The sequence below is a fragment of the Pan troglodytes genome, chromosome 1 (assembly GCF_028858775.2).
Source record: "Pan troglodytes isolate AG18354 chromosome 1, NHGRI_mPanTro3-v2.0_pri, whole genome shotgun sequence".
NCBI lineage: Eukaryota > Metazoa > Chordata > Mammalia > Primates > Hominidae > Pan > Pan troglodytes.
The window spans coordinates 70,264,386-70,279,729 of NC_072398.2; the positions used below are offsets into that span (position 1 = coordinate 70,264,386).

Below are 15,344 nucleotides of genomic sequence, written 5' to 3' on the forward strand. Positions count from 1 at the left end.
CAAATCTTAAGTGAATAAAACTTTACCAAGGCTTCTCAGTTATTGAAAGCAGTATATCATTTCATTTAAACACCCAAAACTTTATCAAAGACAAGCCTTACAGAATTTTCACAGAAGAATATCATTAAAACTAGAATGTGGAAGTCAACATACAACCTTGGAAAACTAGGCTGAATGCTAAACTGCCTTAGCCAATGGGCCCATTCTGCTCTCCTTCAGAGAGCTGATTTATTTTACTCTGAAGTTCCTAGACAGCATAATAACTTGGGCAACTAAGTTTCTTGAGAGAATAAGAAGTGGTATTATATCATAGTTAGTGTAGGTTCTGAAGTCAGAACTGCTTGGGTCTGTGGCCCAGCTCTACCACTTGCTAGCTGTGTTACCTTGAGCAATTTATAAACTCCTATCTCAGCCTGAATCTATAAAATGGGGTATAATAAGAATATCTAGCTTGTGGTTTTTGTGATGATCAAATAAATGAGTTAATACAGGTAAAACATTAAGAATAATGCTTGACATTCGTACTCAGATTTAAACTATCATATTATTACTACTCATCTACGTACTTTCTGCAATACAAATCATAGCACCTTGCATAGAGTAGGTGATCAACAAACGTGTTTTAAAAACAATATCCGGGCCAGGCGTGGTGGCTCACATCTGTAATCCCAAGACTTTGGGAGGCCGAGGCAGGTGGATCACTTGGGCTCGGGAGTTTGAGACCAGCCTGGCCGACATGGTGAAACCCCATCTCTACTGAAAACACAAAAATTAGCCAGATGTGGCACATGCCTGTAAACCCAGCTACTCGGGAGGCTGAGGCAGAAGAATTGCTTGCAGTGGGCCGAGATGCCACTGCACTCGAGACTGGGGGACAGAGTTAGACTCTTTCTCAAAAAACAAAACAATATCCAAGTTTTCGAGTATGAAATTACATTGATCCATTATCTTCACTTGCAAATCTAACAAAGCCATGCCAGCTGTTACAGTAGGCAGTTAAGTGGCTGGACCAAAAATAAAAAGAAAACTTAAGGCAAGAAGAGACATAGTATGAATTTCAGCCTAAAGAGAGTCTTGTGAAAGACCAGGTTAGCTCATTTGTGTGGTAGGTAAGGTCCAAGAGCTACCTACTTTGCAGGTCATCTAGGAATAAAGATGGGTTTGCCTTATCTTCAGTAAGACTGAACTACAACCTTCTCTTAGAGCTGGTTTATAGAAGGATTCTTTTATTTAATTTTTCTTTTTGTTTTTTTTAGACAGGGTCCCACTATGTCACCCAGGCTGGAGTGCAGTGGCATGATCTTAGCTCACTGTAACCTTGAACTCCTGGGCTCAAACAATCCTCCCACCTTAGCCTCCTGAGTAGCTGGGACTACAGGTGCATGCCACCATGCCCAGCTAATTTTTGTATTTTCTTTGTAGAGATGGGGTCTCACTGTGTTGCCCAGGTTGGTCTCAAACTCCTGGCCTCAAGTGATCCTCCCACCTTGGCCTCCCTAAGCACTGGGATTACAGGTGTGAGCCACTGTGTCCAGTCAAGAATAAGTTTATGAATTTTATCCTACAACAGATATAGACTCTATTCTGGACTAAATGGGAGGCCATCATTGCCTAGAACACCTGACCTCCTGAAGCAGATTTTAAAAATTTGAGATTCTGGAAAATGCCAAAATTAGACAGCAACTTGAAATTTAGTAGACACCTACAAATACACTATCTCTGGGCTTCATGCCTCGTAGAATAAAGATCAATTTTCATTCTACTGTTTACTTAACTCTGAGTCATGATAGGAGAGTGCTATTCTCTTAGCATTATATTTCTTAGGACTCCTGCTGGTAATATAAGAAGCAGAATAAACCTTCCACAATCATAAAAACATTTTAAATAACTTATAAATCTGTACTAAAGTAATATGGTTTACATATATTTAAATTAATCTTTGTAGTAAGTTAAAGATTATTATACCCTAACAAGTTTTTAATCTTTTTATTCTAGTGTCTGTGAAAAATAACCAAGTAAGAAAACAATGATTCCACTTACAAGGCTATGACCTCGCCCTGAAAAAACGGCCATCTTATCTTAAACTAGCTCACTTTTCAGTTTTTTTTTTTTCTTTTTGAGACAGAGTTCCGCTCTTGTTGCCCATGCTGAAGTGCAAGGGCACAATCTCGGCTCACTGCAACCTCTGCCTCCCGGGTTCAAGTGATTCTCCTGCCTCAGCCTCCCCAGTAGCTGGGATTACAGGCGCCCACCACCACACCCAGCTAATTTTTGTATTTTCAGTAGAGATGGGGTTTCACCAAATTGGCCAGGCTAGTCTCGAACTCCTGACCTCAGGTGATCCGCCTGCTTTGGCCTCCCAAAGTGCTGGGATTACAGGCATGAGCCACCATGCCTGGCCACTTTTTAGTTTTATCAGTGGAGTTAACTGTTATCAAGTTATAATTGTACACATAATTATAGGAAAGACTGATGAATGAACTCAAAATTTTAACCTGAATACAGATACCCCAAATTTTAATGTAATCCATAATGCTTTCTTTGAGCTGTGAATGAAATACGTATCTTTACAGCAAGTCAATTTAACCTCCTTTGTCTCAGTTTCTTCACCTGTAAAATACAAGTATCATTTACCTTATAAAACTGCTGTTATGTATTAGATAATCTATATAAAGTACAGTGTCAGCTATATAGGCCTAAGTGTTGAATAAATGTTACTGAAATTATTACTTTCCTGCTAAAGCCTGCTTAAAAAAATTACAAAACAAATCACTGAAATATTCACAGTTGGAAACACCACTGGTAAAACTGTTGTTAGGGGAATCTGATTCTGTTTACAATTAGCATGCAGATCTGTATAGCTGCTGTTCTTATTTTTTTAGAAAGACAAGGCACTTAAAGAAAACACTATGAACATGGGGATGAAATTAACACAACCCCACCCCCAGCTCTTTTATTTCAGAAGTCTTTGGTCTAAAGTAAACTTCAGAAAACATATCAACAAAGAATTTAGAGGAATTTTAAATATATAAAAGAGTGAGGGTAAAAAAATATATAAATGAGGTAATGGAAAATGGGGATGTAATTCTGGCTAAAGAAAAGGGGCTAGCTGCCATTTGGTCAGAGCTTATTCTCAAATCCAAAAGAAAATCAGTGAAGATGCTTTACTGCTGTTTTAGTATACAATATATAACAACATATAATTAAAAGAATAGGGTAAGGTAATCCATAATGTATATTATTGACAAATCAAACTAAAGAAAGGAAAATGGAATAAAACTTGAAATATTAAAAGCCAATGACATTTATTGACCAACAGGCATTTCTGAGATCAGTGTCAGAGCCTTACATATTGAAGAAAAATTCTATCAAACGAGAGGAAAAATCTCCTTTTAATTCCTACAGATCAGCAAAAAAGACTTGGACTTTGTTGAAATTATCTGAATAGAAATATGAATACAAAACTATTATTCCTGAAAACATTTTTACATGAGTTAGAAATTTCTAAAACTAAATAACTATATTCTACTGAATATTTAACAATTCAATATACGCAAAAACGACTGAAAACCAAATCGGTAAGATTCTTATCATTTTAGGTATGCTGTAAAAATGTCATTAACTATGATAAGGACACCACTAACAATGTAAGGCACAAGGCAATGATATGCATCTCTTCCAGGATATAGAAAAGAGGAGAGATTATTCATGAGGTTAATGATATCCTGGACCTTTGTAATTCCAGAGATATTAAGTTCTATAAAGGCAGGGACAAAGCCCATTGTAATCTCTTGCTATATATTTAGCACCAAGCACAGTGCTAAGTAAATACTAGGTGCCAGCTGAGGCACCAAAAACAAAACAAAATAACAACAACAAAAAAAATCAGGGGTGGGTAAGGAGTTGACCCATGCAAATATGCCACACAAATACATTTATTGTTTAAACAGAAATTAAATCAAAATCACTGAAACAATGGGAAGAGCTAGAAAGGGATAATTAGTTGAACCAAGAAACATTTATTATATGACTACTTTTGTTCTAGATGCTGTAAGGATAAACCCTTAAACCAAGACAAATAGGGGCTTACATTCTGTTGAGGAGGAGACAGATTAATGAAAATATCATAAACAGGGTGCTTTTCAGAGAGCAGTAGGCAAGGAACACTATATTACAGAGGGTTATAAGAAAAGTATTTCTCTTCTAACAAAAAAGTACTATCATGAAAACCTGACATATTAAATTAAAAATTAAATGGGGAAGGGGAAGAAGTCTCTCTCCAATAAGAAAAAGGAGTCATATCTAGATCCACCAAGAGTATACTCATATTCTACAGAGGGCTAGAGATTTTACAAAAACTTTTCTGTTACATTCTGCTTCTACTTAATAGGAAGCGGTATAGAGTACTGCAACAATTTACTGATTTCCACAGTTCAAAAAATATGTTTTTTTTTTTTTTTTTTTGAGATGGAGTCTTGCTCTGTCACCCAAGCTGGAGTGGGAGTACAGGCGTGTGCCACCACACCCAGCTAATTTTTTGTATTTTTTAGTAGAGACGTGGTTTTGCCATGTTGGCCAGGCTGGTCTCGAACTCCTGACCTCAGGTGATCCACCTGCCTCAGCCTCCCAAAGTGCTAGGATGACAGGCGTGAACCACCGCACCTAGCCAAAATATGCTTTCTTGGTCGAGCTACTGCATCTTTGTAGTACATAAAGTAGAAATGAGGCTTAGAAAAAGCACATTAAAGAATATTTATGATGTTTCATATAACTAAATTATTTTTTTCACAATATTCTAGTTTGCTCTCATCAGCAAAATAAAACTTACCATGCCAAATTCTTCAACAAGCCCCTTAAGACTGTTCTCCAATGACAAGAACAAATAAGTGTTGTTAATGACTTTCAGATTTAAAAGCAATAATTCTCTTATAAAGCAATTTTTTCCTTCAGATTTGCCAACTATTCCTCTCTAGACAAATTATATCCTTATTCTAAGAATTTTTCACGATATTGTCCAAGCTGACTAATTTTTACCTTGAATGCAAACCAACAGAAGAGACAATTTTTCAAGGGATGATGAGTTGAGAGCCAAGAAAACATTTCTACTTCTTATAATTTAATCCACATTGAACTACAGATAAATTTGGTGGTATCAAAATAAGAGTTTTATCAGCATATAGGACTCTACTCCCTTTTACAAGCTTCACAAAAATTGGTAGGTTTTGGTTCTCATTTTTAGGGGAGAAAAAACTATTAGTTTGGACCATATACCTCATGTTAAGAAATCATTAGCTGTTACCTTTTTTCTATGCACTATAGATATTTCATTGATATATTCTTTCCATAATAACCTCTGCAGACATAATGAATAAAGCATAGCATTATGCAAACTCTGTATACTTGAAGAGGAATAGTTAAATGAAGCTACCAATTTGCATAATGAGTTTTACCTTTTAATTGTTCTTAGGGCAACTTCTATCAAATGTACAGCATTTATAAATGCTGAAGTTTTTGTCAACTGTACTAAGCCTACCTTCACATGAATAGAAAACGATTCTGAAGTCAAAACCATGTATGTTTTAATAGATTAAATACATTTAATCTAACAGTTTGCTATAAGGCAAAGCAGTCATTACATTAAAAGGATGATTTTCATACTGGAAACGAACTAAACTGAGTCATAAAAACTCATCTGACAAATGTTTCATTTTCCTTTCCCATGTCTACCAAATATTTATGCCCAGGAGTCCACAATAATCTCACAATCAAGATGCTTCTTCACATACCCAGATAGGGATGAACTATATGAAGAATACCAGTATCTAAAATTATGCAGATGCTATAGTGTATGTTCTTAATTTCCTTCTGTTTTTTTTTCCCTTTTTGGTTTCTTTCTTTTTTTTTTTTTTAATTATACTTTAAGTTCTAGGGTACATGTACACAATGTGCAGGTTTGTTACATATGTATACATGCACCATGTTGGTGTGCTGCACCCATTAACTTGTCATTTACATTAGGTATATCTCCTAATGCTATCCCTCCACCCTCCCCCCACCCCACAACAGGCCCCAGAGTGTGATGTTCCCCTTCCTGTGTCCAAGCGTTCTCATTGTTCAATTCCCACCTATAAGTGAGAACATGTGGTGTTTGGTTTTCTGTCCTTGCGATAGTTTGCTCAGAATGATGGTTTCCAGCTTCATCCGTGTCCCTACAAAGGACATGAACTCATCTTTTTTATGGCTGCATAGTATTCCATGGTGTATATGTGCCACATTTTCTTAATCCAGTCTATCACTGTTGGACACTTGGGTTGGTTCCAAGTCTTTGCTATTGTGAATAATGCTGCAATAAACATACGTGTGCATGTGTCTTTATAGCAGCATGATTTATAGTCCTTTGGGTATATACCCAGTAATGGGATGGCTGGGTCAAATGGTATTTCTAGTTCTAGATCCCTGAGGAATCGCCACACTGACTTCCACAATGGTTGAACTAGTTTACAGTCCCACCAACAGTGTAAAAGTGTTCCTATTTGTCCACATCCTCTCCAGCACCTGTTGTTTCCTGACTTTTTAATGACTGCCATTCTAACTGGTGTGAGATGGTATCTCATTGTGGTTTTGATTTGCATTTCTCTGATGGCCAGTGATGATGAGCATTTTTTCATGTGTCTGTTGGCTGCATAAATGTCTTCTTTTGAGAAGTGTTTGTTCATATCCTTTGCCCACTTGTTGATGGGGTTGTTTTTTTCTTGCAAATTTGTTTGAATTCTTTGTAGATTCTGGTATTAGCCCTTTGTCAGATGAGTAGATTGCAAAAATTTTCTCCCATTCTGTAGGTTGCCTGTTCACTCTGATGGTAGTTTCTTTTGCTGTGCAGAAGCTCTTTAGTTTAATTAGATTCCATTTGTCAATTTTGGCTTTTGTTGCCATTCCTTTTGGTGTTTTAGACATGAAGTCCTTGCCCATGCCTATGTCCAGAATGGTATGGCCTAGGTTTTCTTCTAGGGTTTTTATGGTTTTAGGTCTAACATTTAAGTCTTTAATCCATCTTGAATTAATTTTTGTGTAAGGTGTAAGGAAGGAATCCAATTTCAGCTTTCTACATATGGCTAGCCAGTTTTCCCAGCACCATTTATTAAATAGGGAATCCTTTCCCATTTCTTGTTTTTGTCAAGTTTGTCAAAGATCAGATGGTTATAGATGTGTGGTATTATTTCTGAGGGCTCTGTCCTGTTCCGTTGGTCTATATCTCTGTTTTGGTAACAGTATCATGCTGTTTTGGTTACCGTAGGCTTGTAGTATAGTTTGAAGTCAGGTAGCGTGATGCCTCCAGCTTTGTTCTTTTGGCTTAGGATTGTCTTGGCAATGTGGGTTCTTTTTTGGTTCCATATGAACTTTAAAGTAGTTTTTTCCAATTCTGTGAAGAAAGTCATTGGTAGCTTGATAGAGATGGCATTGAATCTATAAATTATCTTGGGCAGTATGGTCATTTTCACGATATTGATTCTTCCTACCCATGAGCATGGATTGTTCTTCTATTTGTTTGTGTCCTCTTTTATTTCGTTGAGCAGCGGTTTGTAGTTCTCCTTGAAGAGGTCCTTCACATCCCTTGCAAGTTGGAGTCCTAGGTATTTTATTATCTTTGAAGCAATTGTGAATGGGAGTTCACTCATGATTTGGCTCTCTGTCTGTTATTGGTGTATAAGAATGCTTGTGATTTTTGCACATTGATTTTGTATCCTGAGACTTTGCTGAAGTTGCTTAGCAGTTTAAGGAGATTTTGGGCAGAGATGATGGGGCTTTCTAAATATATAATCATGTCATCTGCAAACAGGGACAATTTGACTTCCTCTTTTCCTAATTGAATACCCTTTCTTTCTTTCTCCTGCCTGATTGCCCTGGCCAACACTATGTTGAATAGGAGTGGTGAGAGAGGGCATCCCTGTCTTGTGCCAGTTTTCAAAGGGAATGCTTCCAGTTTTTGCCCATTCAGTATGATATTGGCTGTGGGTTTATCATAAATAGCTCTTATTATTTTGAGATACGTCCCATCAATACATAATTTATTGAGAGTTTTTAGCATGAAGGGCTGTTGAATTTTGTCAAAGGCCTTTTCTGCATCTATTGAGATAATCATGTGGTTTTTGTCTTTGGTTCTGTTTATACGTTGGATTACGTTTATTGATTTGCATATGTTGAACCAGCCTTGCAGCCCAGGGATGAAGCCCACTTGATCATGGTGGATAAGCTTTTGGATGTGCTGCTGGATTCGGTTTGCCAGTATTTTATTGAGGATTTTTGCATCCATGTTCATCAGGGATATTGGTCTAAAATTCTCTTTTTTTGTTGTGTCTCTGCCAGGCTTTGGTATCAGGATGATGCTGGCCTCATAAAATGAGTTAGGGAGGATTCCCTCTTTTTCTATTGATTGGAATAGTTTCAGAAGGAATGGTACCAGCAACTCCTTGTACCTCTGGTAGAATTTGGCTGTGAATCCATCTGGTCCTGGACTTTCTTTGGTTGGTAGGCTATTAATTATTGCCTCAATTTCAGAGCCTGTTATTGGTCTATTCAGGGATTCAACTTCTTCCTGGTTTAGTCTTGGGAGGGTGTATGTGTCCAGGAATTTATCCATTTCTTCTAGATTTTCTAGTTTATGTGCAGAAAGGTGTTTACAGTATTCTCTGATGGTAGTTTGTATTTCTGTGGGATCGGTAGTGATATCCCCTTTATCATTTTTTATTGTGTCTATTTGATTCCTCTCTTTTCGTTATTATATATATAGTCTTGCTAGTGGTCTATTTTGTTGATCTTTTAAAAAAAAACCAGCTCCTGGATTCATTGATTTTTTTTGAAGGGTTTTTTGTATCTCTGTCTCCTTCAGTTCTGCTCTGATCTTAGTTATTTCTTGCCTTCTGTTAGCTTTTGAAGGTGTTTGCTCTTGCTTCTCTAGTTCAATTGTGACGTTAGGGTGTCAATTTTAGATCTTTCCTGCTTTCTCTTGTGGGCATTTAGTGCTATAAATTTCCCTCTACACACTGCTTTAAATGTGTCCCAGAGATTCTGGTATGTTGTGTCTTTGTTCTCGTTGGTTTCAAAGAACATCTTTATTTCTGCCTTCATTTTGTTATGTACCCAGTAGTCATTCAGGAGCAGGTTGTTCAGTTTCCATGTAGTTGAGTGATTTTGAGTGAGTTTCTTAATCCTGAGTTCTAGTTTGATTGCACTGTGGTCTGAGAGGCAGTTTGTTATAATTTCTGTTCTTTTACATTTGCTGAGGAGAGCTTTACTTCCAACTATGTGGTCAATTTTGGAATAAGTGCAATGTGGTGCTGAGAAGAATGTATATTCTGTTGATTTGGGGTGGAGAGTTCTGTAGATGTCTATTAGGTCTGCTTGGTGCAGAGCTGAGTTCAATTCCTGGATATCCTTGTTAACCTTCTGTCTTGTTGATCTGTCTAATGTTGACAGTGGGGTGTTAAAGTCTCCCATTATTATTGTGTGGGAGTCTAAGTCTCTTTGTAGGTCTCTAAGGACTTGCTTTATGAATCTGGGTGCTCCTGTATTGGGTGCATATATATTTAGGATAGTTAGCTCTTCTTGTTGAATTGATCCCTTTACCATTATGTAATGGCTTTGTCTCTTTTGATCTTTGTTGGTTTAAAGTGTTTTATCAGAGACTAGGATCGCAACCCCTTTTTTTGTTTTCCATTTGCTTGGCAGATCTTCCTCCATCCCTTTATTTTGAGCCTATGTGTGTCCCTGCACATGAGATGGGTCTCCTGAATACAGCACACTGATGGGTCTTCACTCTTTATCCAATTTGCCAGTCTGTGTCTTTTAATTGGAGCATTTAGCCCATTTACATTTAGTTAATATTGTTATGTGTGAATTTGATCCTGTCATTATGATGTTTGCTGGTTATTTTGCTCATTAGTTGATGCAGTTTCTTCCTAGCATCAATGGTCTCTACAATTTGGCATGTTTTTGCAGTGGCTGGTACCAGTTGTTCCTTTCCATGTTTAGTGCTTCCTTCAGGAGCTCTTGTAAGGCAGGCCTGGTGGTGACAAAATATCTCAGCATTTGCTTGTCTGTAAAGGATTTTATTTCTCCTTCATTTATGAAGCTTAGTTTGGCTGGATATGAAATTCTGGGTTGAAAATTCTTTTCTTTAAGAATGCTGAATATTGGCCCTCACTCTCTTCTGGCTTGTAGAGTTTCTGCAGAGAGATCTGCTGTTAGTTTGATGGGCTTCCCTTTGAGGGTAACCCGACCTTTCTCTCTGGCTGCCCTTAACATTTTTTCCTTCATTTCAACTTTGGTGAATCTGACAATTATGTGTCTTGGAGTTGCTCTTCTCGAGGAGTATCTTTGTGGCATTCTCTGTATTTCCTGAATTTGAATGTTGGCCTGCCTTGCTAGGTTGGTGAAGTTCTCCTGGATAATACCCTGCAGAGTGTTTTCTAACTTGGTTCCATTCTCCCTGTCACTTTCGGGTATACCAATCAGACGCAGGTTTGGTCTTTTCACATAGTCCCATTTTTCTTGGAGGCTTTGTTCGTTTCTTTTTACTCTTTTTTCTCTAAACTTATCTTCCCGCTTCATTTCATTCATTTGATCTTCAGTCACTGATACCCTTTCTTCCAGTTGATCGAATAGGCTACTGAAGCTTGTGCATGTGTCACGTAGTTCTTGTGCCATGGTTTTCAGCTCCATCAGGTCATTTAAGGACTTCTCTACACTGGTTATTCTAGTTAGCCATTCGTCTGATCTTTTCTCAAGGTTTTTAGCTTCTTTGCGACGGGTTCGAACTTCCTCCTTTAGCTCGGAGAAGTTTGATAATCTGAAGCCTTCTTCTCTCAACTCGTCAAAGTCATTATCCATCCAGCTTTGTTCTGTTGCTGGCAAGCATTCCTTTGGAGGGGGAGAGGTGCTCTGATTTTTAGAATTTTCAGCTTTTCTGTTCTGTTTTTTCCCCATCTTTGTGGTTTTATCTACCTTTGGTCTTTGATGATGGTGACATATAGATGGGGTTTTGGTGTGGATGTCCTTTCTGTTAGTTTTGCTTCTAACAGTCAGGACCCGCAGCTGCAGGTCTGTTGGAGTTTGCTGGAGGTCCACTCCAGACCCTGTTTGCGGGGATATCAGCAGCAGAGGCTGCAGAACAGTGAATATTGCTGAACAGCAAATGTTGCTGCCTGATTGTTCCTCTAGAAGCTTCGTCTCAGAGGGCTACCTGGACGTGTGAGGTGTCAGTCTGCCCCTACTGGGAGGTGTCTCCCAGTTAGGCTACTTGGGGGTCAGGGACCCACTTGAGGAGGCAGTCTGTCTGTTCTCAGATCTCAAACTCTGTGCTGCGAGAACCACTACTCTCTTCAAAGCTGTCAGACAGGGACATTTAAGTCTGCAGAGGTTTCTGCTGCCTTTTGTTCGGCTATGCCCTGCAGAGGTGGATTCTACAGAGGCAGGTAGGCCTCCTTGAGCTGCGGTGGGCTCCACCCAGTTTGAGCTTCCAGGACGCTTTGTTTACCTACTCAAGCCTCAGCAATGGCGGATGCCCCTCCCCCAGCCTCGCTGCCGCCTTGCAATTCGATCTCAGATGGCTGTGCTAGCAATGAACAAGGCTCCGTGGGCATGGCACCCTCTGAGCCAGGCACGGGATCTAATCTCCTGGTGTGCCATTTGCTAAGACCTCTGGAAAAAGTGCAGTATTAGGGTGGGAGTGACCTGATTTTCCAGGTGCCTTCTGTCACACCTTCCCTTGGTTAGGAAAGGGAATTCCCTGACCCCTTGCACTTCCTGGGTGAGGTGATGCCTCGCCCTGCTTCGGCTCATGCTCGGTGGGCTGCACCCACTGTCCTGCACCCACTGTCCGACAAGCCCCAGTGAGATGAACCCGGTACCTCAGTTGGAAATGCATCAATCACCTGTCTTCTGTGTTGCTCATGCTGGGAGCTGTAGACTGGAGTTGTTCCTGTTCGGCCATCTTGGTACCCTCCCCGCTGCCTTTTGTTTTCTAATTCTTGGATAACCCTCAGACACATGCATTTTACTAGAGAATATGAGAAGCAGAGGAGGAGGAAACAGAAATGCATTAAAACACCAGGCTGTAGTGTGGTACCGCAGTGTCAATACTACTACACTGACTGGTCACTGGTAGAGAAAGCTAGGAGATCAGATGGGGATCAAGTTTGGAGGAAGAAGAAGAGATGATGAATTCACTTCTGCACATGTTGAATGGGAGATACCTGTAGATTTTTCTCACTTAACGAATCAGTATTTTAGTATCTAAAAATGTTAGAAGGCCCCAGGGATTAAGTAGATAGCTAAGATATACAGATAGATATAAAATATACAGTGATATACAAAGTTAGACAGATTCAGTCTAGATTTGGAAGATCAGGCAATATACAGAAAAAACCTGAATGAGACCACTCCGATTATATAGAGTAAGAAAAGAAGTGGACTGGCTGAGCCCAGTGGCTCACACCTGTAATCCCAGCACTTTGGGAGGCTGAAGCAGGAAGACTGCTTGAGGCCAGGAGTTTGAGATCAGCCTGGGCAACATGGCGAGACCCTGTCTCTACAAAAAAAATTTTAAAATTAGCTGTGCTTGGTGGTGCACACCTGTAGTCTCAGCTACTGCAGAGGCTAAGGTGGGAGGATCGCTTGAGTCCAGAAGTTTGAAGCTGCAGTGAGCTGATCATGCCACTGCACACCAGCCTGGATGACAGAGTGAGACCCTGTCTCTGAAAAATAAAAAAAAAAAAAAAAAGAAAGAAAGAAAAGAAGTGGACTGAGACCTCTCAAGAATACATTTAAGAGACAAAGGTAGAGTAAGAGCAGCTAATAAAAGCCAGAAATGTAGAAGGGAAACCAAGAAAGACTGGTGCTACTTGTGGAGAATTTCAAGGAGGAGAAATAACTGACACCAACCCTCACACAATTAAGATGGGGCTTGAGAAACATCTATTAAATGTTTCAACCAGGAAGTCACTGGTGACCTTATTAGGAAAATTTCTAGAGAGTGAAGATGGAGAAAAAGGTGACAACAAGAATGAGATACTTTTAAATTAGCTTAAGTATAAAGTGAAGCAGAACTACACGGTGAGAGTGAAACGTAAGATCCTACATCATGAGAACATATAAAATGAAAGGGAACTGAAAAAAGAAGGAGTCATTGGAGATGATGGGAAAAATGGAAGATACGAGAAAAACAATGCTTGTAATATTTTCTCCAAATTAACATCTGTACCTCAACATTTTCCGCATTTGCTTTAACCCGTAGGTATGATTACTCTTTGTTTCAGGTCGGGGGCTGAGACAGAAGAGGTATATTCTCCACTAGAAAACCTTTCCTGATTCCACTAAACTCCAACTTGGCTAGTGCTTTCTTCCCCAACTTTCTCTCTGTGTGTGCATGAGACTGCATGAATGTACCTGAGCACATATACAGACGTACACAGCTTCAATCCTGTACTGATGTCTCCACTGTGGAAAAATGTCAAGAAGGTCCAAGAGTACAAGAAGGTCCCCAACTAGAAATCACAGCATAAGGATTCCTATTATCTTATTTTCTCATTTTGAATGGAAAATAATCTTAATTTTCTTTTCTAGAAGATACAAATTATGAAATTTAGTTTGAGAAAAACATATTTCAATGAGAAAAAGAAAGCAATCGTAAAATTGGTAAATTTTAAAATGAGAGTTCAGCAGGTATAATTGGAGCTCTCTAGGTTAAGACTTCAGAATGCAGACCTGTCAGTAACTAGGTCTTAGGACTATGAGCCAGGTCTTCTACCTTTCTGGATCTTGGTTTTCTCGATAGTAAAATAAGTTAATTAGAAGACATCACTACAGCTGGGTGCCATCACTCATGCCTATAATCCCAGCAATTTGGGAGGCTGAGGTGGGCGGACAACTTGAGGTCAGGAATTCAAGACTAGCCTGGCCAATATGGTGAAACCCCATCTCGACTAAAAATACAAAAATTAGCTGGGCATGGTGGTGCATGCCTGTAATCCCAGCTACCTGGGAGGCTGAGGCAGGAGAATCACTTGAACCCAGGAGGCGGAGGTTGCAGTGAGCTGAGACTGTGCCACTGCACTCTAGCCTGGACAACAGAGCGAGACTCTGTCGCAAAAAAAATAAAAATAAAAAATAAGAAAGAAGATATCACAATGCTCCCATCCAGCCTTAAGGAGAACATGATTCTAGTCCTATGCATGCTATTTCTAGGTAAAGAGAACAAGGCTCAAAGAAGAAAATTCAATGACTTGAAAAATAAGGACTGTAGAGTCATTGTGGAATTGAGGATTGCCAATTCTCAGTCTAATGTTCTTCATACTATAAAAAGTACACATTCTTCTGAATTGTGAAGGTATTATTTTTGAAAAAATTCCCTATTCCTTCTCTCCTCGAATTATATTTGCAAGTATGGGCACAGCCAAGGCTATGGTAAAACACAGAGCACCACACTGGGTGTGATGGCTCATGCCTACAATCCCAGCACTTTGGGAGACTGAGATGGGCGGATCACTTGAGGCCAGGAGTTCAAGACCAGCCTGGCCAACATGGCGAAATCCTGTCTCTACTAAAAATACAAAAATTAGCTGGGCGTGGTGGTGTTTGCCTGTAATCCCAGCTACTTGGGAGGCTGAAGCAGGAGAATCACTTGAACTTGGAAGGCAGAGGCTGCAGCAAGCAGCGATCGCACCTCTGAGCTCCAGCCTAGGAAACAGAGCGAGGCTGTCTCAAAAAACAAACAAAACAAAACAAAACAAACAACGACAGCAACAACCTAAAAATGTAAAGCACATACAGAATGTCTTTCTCCTAATATCCAGCTTAGAGCCTCTCTGATAAGAGTCATGCTTACTATGATCCTAAGCTGTTTATCAAAGAAACAGGACAAAATATTCTGGGATGCAGCGGCCACTAACTCTACTGTGCTTAGGGGTATTCTGCCTTCAACACAAGGTACACAATAGGTCCCCATTCTCTGCAATCCTAGGGTGTCCCACAATATTCTAAAGAGTTAAACTCTTCTCTGGGAAACTAAGGTTGATGTTCTATAGTAGCTAAATGGGCATGTATCAACTGCCTTTGTCCCTTCTTTGTCTTCTAGTCACTGGGACTGTAAACACTTCAAGGTGACACTGTAATCACTCTCAGAAATAGCTATCTTGAAATTTAGTGTGAGTAATTTCATCAAACACAAAATCTGGGGGGTGGGGAGGACCAGAAAGCACCAAATCTTCATCATTTGATTACTCTCTACATAGGATCAAATCAATTCATTTTAATGTATGCTAGGTATGTATCATGTATTTTCCTTGTGT

At 39.4% G+C, this 15,344-nt stretch overlaps 1 protein-coding gene across 9 annotated transcripts in view; it reads right to left on the reverse strand.

The window, feature by feature from the left end:
* Positions 1-15,344, reverse strand: part of RALGPS2 (Ral GEF with PH domain and SH3 binding motif 2) — a 186,791-nt gene that overhangs the window by 72,257 nt on the left and 99,190 nt on the right. The window lies entirely within an intron of this gene.